Consider the following 7,814-nt stretch of genomic DNA (forward strand, 5'->3'; position numbering starts at 1 on the left):
TTCCACGGTCAGGCTGGGTTCTGAGCGCGCGATCCACTCCTCTGAGCTCCACATTCAACATCCAGCACCAACTCAGGATTCACCGTGTGTTGGTTACTCTTCCTTTGCCCCTCGCCCAAGCCCCCATCTGTGCTCTGCCCTCCTCTGCTCTGCTCTGGGATCCTGGAGGCTGACCCCTAAGGACCACCTGGCCACGTCGTTTCGCCTGCTGGATCCCATTTGGGGAGCTGTGTTAACTTGCTCGGGCTGCTGTAACAAGTAACACAGATTGGGTGGCTCAGACAGCAGAAGGTTATTTTCACTCACAGTGCTGGAGGCTGGAAATCTGAGATCAACGTGTTGGCAGGGTCGGGATCTCCTGAGGCCTCCCTCCTTGGCTAGCTGACGTTGCCTTCTCCTCCTGTGTCTTCCCATGGTCCATTGCCCCTGCTCCGCCCGCGTATCTGTGTCGAAATTCCCTCTTCTTGTAAGAACCCCAGTGATATTGGATTAGGGGCCACTGGAATGACCGTGTTTTACCTTAACTACCTTTTTTGGCCCCATCTCCAGATACAGTCACACTCTGAAGAGCTGGGGTTGGGATTTCAACATATGAGTTTGAGGAGCACCACTCAGCCCATAGCAGGAGCCAGCAGGAGCCACAGGCTGGAGAGGAGAGTGGAGGAGAGGAGACCAGCATGTCCTCCATCCCCTGCCTGCTCTAGCACCTCAAATGGGCAAAGGCAGCCTCTGTTCCCAGCCTGCTCCCTTCCTGTAAGTAACATCACTTCCCTCCCCGCCCCCCAGGCTGGTAACGGCTTCCCCTGGTATTGTCTCAGCCTCAGTACCCCTTGTTTGTTCCCTCTACCCTACCCACACTCTGAGACTCTCCCTTATTGACAGGCCCTCCATTGGAGCCACCGAGTTGGAGTCTGTTTCCTGCCGTGGTGCTGTCAGGCACAGTTTGTTCATTCACGGTTTTTCAGTCCCTGTCTTCTGCCTGCTTGTCCCAGGCACCCAGGCACATCGCTCCTAAGTAACAGGGAGTCAATGGTTACGGAATGCTGTGACAACACGACAGGAAAGGAGAGGGGGACTGCTTCCCCTCTAATGGTAAGGAAGGCTGCCTGGAGGAGGAAACACTGCGGCTATAAGGGGGAGCAAGTTTGGTGAGTGAAGAAGGGACTGAGGTGGGACCAAGGTTACAGCAAAAGCCAGAGCCAGAAGCTCTCAAAGGAAGTGTGACTCTCCCCCGGCTGTCGTGCACAGTGTCACCATCCACACGGTCACCGGGCTAGAAGCCTTGGCTCCACCGTCAACCCTTCCGTTACCCTCCCCTCCCATGCGTGGCTGGTCCCTGAAGCCAGTTGGGTCTCCTGATTCTGACATACTCCTCCCCTGTCTGTCTCCTTTTCTCCACCTTTTCTGCCACTTCGACATGGTAGCTTGGGACGGGGGTGGGGGTGGGGGTCCTATCTGGCCAGTGAATAATCCAAAGACATGCAAAGAGGTGAGTGTCCTTTGGACATCTACTACATACTTTGTACTATGCTGGGTAGTTTAAATGTATTATTTTTAATTTTCATGACCTTCCTGGGACGTGAGGCAGTATTGCCCCTGTTTGCAGGTGAAGAAATTGGGCTCAAGAGATTAACTAACCTTGTTGTTCCCTCTGCTTTGAAAGTGCCTGTGAATTTTGACACAGGGAGAGAGGGGGCTTGGGGGTCGTCTGTGCTGCCCCCAGGTGCTGGGCTCCTGGGGTGGTGGGATGGCAGCATGCCCCAGAGCTCAGCTCCTTAGAGACAGAGCTTATGCACAGAATTTAGCGAGCAAGTTTCTCCAGAGCCAGCTGGAGACACAAGCTTCCTGGAGATCTGGCAGGTCCATGAAGGGACGTTTTATTTCTCTGGGCAACTCTAGGCGCATTTTCACCCAGTGGGCCCCAGAGGGGAGACTAGAGCAAACTGTTTTTTTGTCCTGACTGCTTGTGAAATTGAGAATATTTTTAGCAGATCTGAAAGCTTTGGAGACAAATCCCATTACTCATTGCCCTGCTCAGAGCAGGCACTCAATAAACCTGTGTCGAATGTTGCTGAATGCTACTCATTGGCACAAACGATCCTTCAGTGAATGTGCACATTAGGGCATCGGATGAAGATGTCAGCCAGCCTGACTGTAAAAAGTCGTCTTTATGATGCCATAAAAAGGAACATGGACAATAGCTAGAATGTCATTCGAGAGCACAATAAATATTTCCCTGAAGTTCCGTGGCCCATCAGGAAACCACATCACACGCACTTTCAAAACCAGTGGCCCATTTCAACTTTATGGAAAATGCCAGTTTTTTATGGGAACTGATTGGGTTTGCAATTAACTAAAGTGCACAATAATCCTGTCCACCCTGATTGATTTATGGGGCAGAGAGCGTGCTTGCGAGAGTTAGGAAAGGGATAGTGCGCAATCAGGGTTTTAAGCACTGCCAAACGCAGTCACTTGGCTTCAGAACACGGTCCACTGCGTGTATTAAAGAAAGCGAACGCAGCTACGACGGTGTGGTGGCTCTGTTCCACCAGTCAGCCAGCGCTGGCTGAGCTGCGGCGTGCCAGGCGTGGTGCCGGAGGTGCAGGGCTGAGAAGACAGAGGACTGATCCCAAGGGCTCACAGTGTACGGGCAGGCAGGCAATGACAAGCAAGTGTCATCAGGGCTGGGAGAGAGGCATGCCCAGGTCACTAGGAGAGGACAGGGATGGAGCAGCAAAATGTGGCTTGGGTGGGCAAGGAGACGTGCAGGAAAATCGAAGGGATTATTGAGGGGTGATGCAGAGCAGGGTGGGGGGGACACACAAAGGCACGGGCTTGTGGGAGGGCTGGAGGAAGGGTTGGAGGAGCTGAGAATGGGCGTGTCGCTGGGGGCTGGTGAAGGGCTTCCGCGACTGTCAAGGAGCCTGCAGGTTAGCCTAACCTCCTCCTTTTGGGGAAGTCGCCCTGTAACGCTCCAACTTGGAGCCTCCAGTGGCTCGATTCCTCCTAATGCTGCACACCACACTTTAGGGAAGTCAGCGCCGCTGAAAACTCACAGGGTCAACGTCAGCCGGCGCGGTGCAGTGTTCCTGTAGAGCCAGGCTCTATTTTGCTAACCAAACCCATCCCTTTACAGCAAACGTGGAGCCCGGCTTCCTCCCAGCTGCCTCGGCTCCCTGAACGATCTCACCGTCTATTGCAAAGAACAGAGGGAGAGAAGACGGTGCCTGTATTCCCCACGTCCTCTGAAATCCAATGTCACCTGGGCAAACGTGACCACTGGGGAAGGACCTGCCTGGGGAAGTTGAAAAGCTGAAGCCCGTGGGGGTGGTTCCTGCGGGGAGGTGGCATTCACGGCCGCATGTCACTGATCTTTCCACTGGAAGGTGGCCAGGATCTGGTAGACAGCTGTTTGCTGAAGGCTTTGAGATGTGGCTTAGGGCTCTGGTCTTCCCAGTGCTGATGAAGGAACAATCCCTGGGGTTCTGTGGGTCAAGCGTCCATCCAGACCATGGGCTACTGAGGCGGGACAAGAGGACCTTCGCTTCACTTCAGAGAGGAGCCTTCTCATTGCCCTGGGGCTTGGGCTCATGCCAGTCCCTCTGTGCAGAGAAAGGGAAGTCTGCTCTTTAAAGCCTGGGTTCTGCTGCCTTCCATACCCCAACATGCTCCATCTGCCCCCACCCCACCCCAAGCGACCTTTTTAGGACAGCACATCTGCAGTGAGCATCCTAAATACACGGACTCGCCGACTCGAGTTTGAGACAACCTCAGGTCCACACTATTTATCGATGATGCCAGCTACGGGCTTGCCCTTCTTGGCTGGATTAAGCATTAAACAGCCAGCTCCAGGCCAGCCCTGGTAGACAAGGACCCTGGAAGGCTGGAGTGGGGTGGGCCACTGAGGCCGCTCTTTACAAGTTGGTAATACCGCTCAGTGCAGAACACGGGCAGACAGTGCATCCACGCTGGGCCGCACCAGTGGATGGAGAGGCTGTCCTCACACGGGACCGAGTCTATCTCCCTGAGGCTGGAAATCAGGGGCCCTTGTTCTGGCATCTGCAAGATCACAGAATAAGCCTATCCTTTCTTCAAGTATTGCTATTATTATTTACAGCTTACGTTTTTATGGAGTTGATGGTGACAAAGGAAACCTCTTTAGATATGTGATGAATAGTGGTCTCAAAATCCTCTCCAGGTGACGTACCACAGCCTCCTTCAAACAGTCCTTAAATGGCAAACTTCCCTTTTCCCTTCAACGCACAGCGTCAGTTTCAATTGTAATTTTTTTTTTCTGTTTATAAAAGTGATAGAAGCGTGTTGCAGAAAATTAGGAAAATACAGACAATTAAAAGAAGACAAATATAACCAGTTTGTTGGCTGCTTCTTTCAGCCAAACTCTCTCGGGATTGCCTCCCCTGCTGGCCCTGCGATGGCACGCTGGGTCTGTGGCGCTCCGGTTCCTCAGACTTAGTTACTAACAGTCAGCCCAATTGAACCCGTCCATCTTCCGTTCAGTTTAAATCTCGCCTCCTTGCCTTCCTCGCACAGGCTCGGGCTGGCACCTCCGCCTCTTTGTCCCGTGTGCCCTATTCTCCCTGTCAAGTGCATTGGGAGGGGGAGCTGGGCCAGGAAACAGGCTCTCCTCTACACACCCAGCCCATGTCGCCTCCTCCGCTCACTGGCTGTTGGTGCTCCCTCTGTGGCAGGCGTGAGAATGTTGGTGATCTTGTGGGGTGCACCGAGGAGGTTTTTTGGGGGAAGTGTGGAGTTCCCCATGGCACCGTTCCCAGATGTAGGAGACAGGTTCCTTTTTATCCCCTTGTCAACTCTCCTACAAACTCAAGTCTGTCCTCTTCCTGGGGGGCGGGGGTTCCTTGCTCCGTGGGCTGCCCCGTTGGGTGAGGCACCTGCATCCCTCACAGGTGTCATTCGGCCACAGGAAACGCAGGCATCCTTGCCGTGGCAAGTGGCAAGAATGTGTGAAATTGACCATGTCTCCCCAGAAGCTGACATTTTTTGTTGTGCTGTTGAATTCAGTGTGCTAATATTTAATTAGGATCTTTATTTATTATTGAAATTGATTTATTTTTCGCTGACTCCTTTTTTAGGTTTTGTTATTAGTGCTATGCTAGATTTATGAAATAAATTGGATTGTATTCCATCTTTTTCGTACTTTGGACCAGTTTATATAACGTGAGAAGTATCTGTTCCAGGAACATTTGAAAGAACATGCTGTGACAACAGGCTGACCCCAGAGCTTTTGTTTGGGGAGACACTTCTTTGAAACTGGTTTGCCTTCTTCCGTGCTTGTTGGTCAACACAAATTTTTTTTATTTCTCTTTGAGACAAATTTAGTAATTTGTGTTTTTGCCGAAAATGATCCATTTCATTGAGACTTTCAAATAAATTAGCAAAGTTGTACTATCGTATCCTCTTACAGATAAAAATCCTCCATATCTGTTCTTATGTCTCATTTTTCGTTTCTGCTTTTTGAGATCTCTCCTCCTCTTTTCTTTCTTTCTTTTTTTTCTATATTAGGATTTTCAGAGGTTTCTGTGCTCATATGCGTGTTTGTAGAACCTGGTCTTGGAATCATTGATCTTTTCTACCAGTTGTTGATTTCCTTGTTTTCTGCTTTACCTTTGTTATACCCTCTCATCTACTATCCTTGGGCTTAAAAACTCTGGAGTTGAATGTTTAGCTTATTTATTCTTTTCAAATGATGAAAATGCTTAAATCTATGACTTTATTCTCAGACTACAGCCTTGTCCCTTTCTCTTCGTCTCCTAGCTTTCAGCCAGAGCTGGCACAATCTTGCAGATTTTCTTTGGACTCAGAAGAGCCACCCGCCGCCCCGCCCCCTTCCCTGACAACCAGCAGCCCCCTCCCTAGGGACTCCTGTGGCAGCAAATCCCCCTCACTTTCCCCACCTGCTGGCTTTGGGGAGGCTACTACTGCACTGGGGAGGTGGCCTTGGGCACCCTTGAGCTGCGTTTGCTTCTCTTACACCCACAGCTGGGCCCTCCTGCGAGGAGCATGCAGCCCGCCTTTACTGTCCTGAATTCTCCAGCGATCCTTGGTGGACCTAAATTCCCCCTCAGTGGCACAAACCCCAGAAAATTCCACTGTGAGATGGAAATGGCACCTCCAATTAAAGGCCAAACCTGGCCTGAGGCTTCAGCCATCCTCACGAAGAGCCGGCTGTCTGCGCATTAGCTGGAAGCACAGCCTCACCTAGTGCGTGCCCCAAACTGCTGCTCCCTGCAGGGTCTGCCTGTGACACTGGCTGATGACAGGAAAACACGGTCGTGATGTAACAGCCCACTCTGAGATGGGAAATTCACTGGAATGCTACAGCCATCCACTATAACGATGGTCCATTGCAGATAACCCGTGGAAGAGGAAATTCTGCCCAGTGGACTGACTTCAGATCAGGACCCTGCCGATAAAGTACACCCACCCAAAACTTACTGAAATAAACCTTTACACAGTTGCATGGACCACCATTGCTGATGACCCAGCTGTATGGTCAGGCCCCCAGACACAGGACCACTGAGATCACACCCACAGGAGGTACTTGCTATGGAAACAAATCCAAGGAGCTGACCACGAGTTTGATCTTTGTGTTGCGCATGTGCATGCCCACAGGAAGCAACTGTACTGGGGGAAGCAGGCCGGGAACATGCGAGACTATCATCTCTCCTCCAACTCTCTGGATCTGTGCTCGAATCCACATGGGAACAGAGCCCTCAGCAGGGACGGGGATGCTGAGTGAGAAAGCCATTGTCCCCTGCAAAGGTGGCTACATGCCAACTGTGCCAGCGTCTCCAGAGATGACTTCCACAAGGCCTGCTGGTCTGTCTGGCTTCAGCTGCCTATATGTCACACACAGCCTCGCCCTGTCTGTCTGTCTGAGTTCCTTGGCACCCAGGAGGCAGGGGTGGGGAACAAGGAGGATGTGAGGAGCAACCGTATACTCTTCTCCTGTCTTTCGAGCAGGACGCATTGAAAGAGAAACAGTACATGTCTCTCTTGTTTTTTTGTTTTTGGTTTTTTTGGTAAGGAAGATTGGCCCTGAGCTAATATCTGTGCCAATCTTCCTTGATTTTATGTGGCATGCCACCACAGTGTGACCTGACAAACGGTGCTCAGTCTACACCTGGGATCTGAACTGGCAAACCCCAGGCTTAACAACGATACCACCGGGCCGGCCCTCTATGTCCCTCTTGTTTTTGTACCTGCTTTGACCTCAGTGGATAGATGGAAATTTATGTTACATCATCTGATGGTTCCTATTGCTCAGACTGAGGCCACCTGACTAGACATGAACTTGGACCCTGACTTTTCCTTGAGCTCTTCTACAGCCCCCTTCTCTGCCCCCAAGATCATTTCTGATGACCAGTGGTGGCACCTGGATCCCTACAGAAGTCACCACTCGGGGGGAGGAGAGACCGTCTGGCTCATCCCTGAAGGGTGAGGGACAGAGGCCTCGACTGGAAAGGTGTGAGCACGTCTCTTCTGGGGAGATGGGTGAGGGCCAACGGGCGTACGTGAATCCCTGTCCTCTTTCTGAGCTTGGATGTGACCGCCTGAAGTGGCTCTGCGAGATTGCCCCAGGCAGGGACTCAGTGCCAGCTGCTCCTGCTGGTGGAAACGTCCACCCTCCAGCTGACATAACCGAGGGGACCTTGTTGATGCCTCGCTTCCAGACAACGCTATGGAAACCACTAATCCTGGTGGCAACCGGAGTCTGTGAGGACCTTGTGGTTAGGAAGCCTTAAGAGCCCGGGAGAGGAGAGAGGACATGGGCG

General features: G+C 51.8%; 1 long non-coding RNA gene across 1 annotated transcript; it reads left to right on the forward strand.

Moving 5' to 3' along the window:
• The first annotated feature begins 448 nt into the window (after positions 1–448).
• On the forward strand, positions 449–5,315 carry LOC139046246 (uncharacterized). Its single transcript, XR_011506081.1, has 3 exons — positions 449–753; positions 883–1,092; positions 3,137–5,315. It is a non-coding gene; the product is annotated as an uncharacterized lncRNA (long non-coding RNA).
• Positions 5,316–7,814: the final 2,499 nt, after the last annotated feature.

Source organism: Equus asinus, chromosome 2, assembly GCF_041296235.1.
Source record: "Equus asinus isolate D_3611 breed Donkey chromosome 2, EquAss-T2T_v2, whole genome shotgun sequence".
NCBI classification, from domain to species: domain Eukaryota; kingdom Metazoa; phylum Chordata; class Mammalia; order Perissodactyla; family Equidae; genus Equus; species Equus asinus.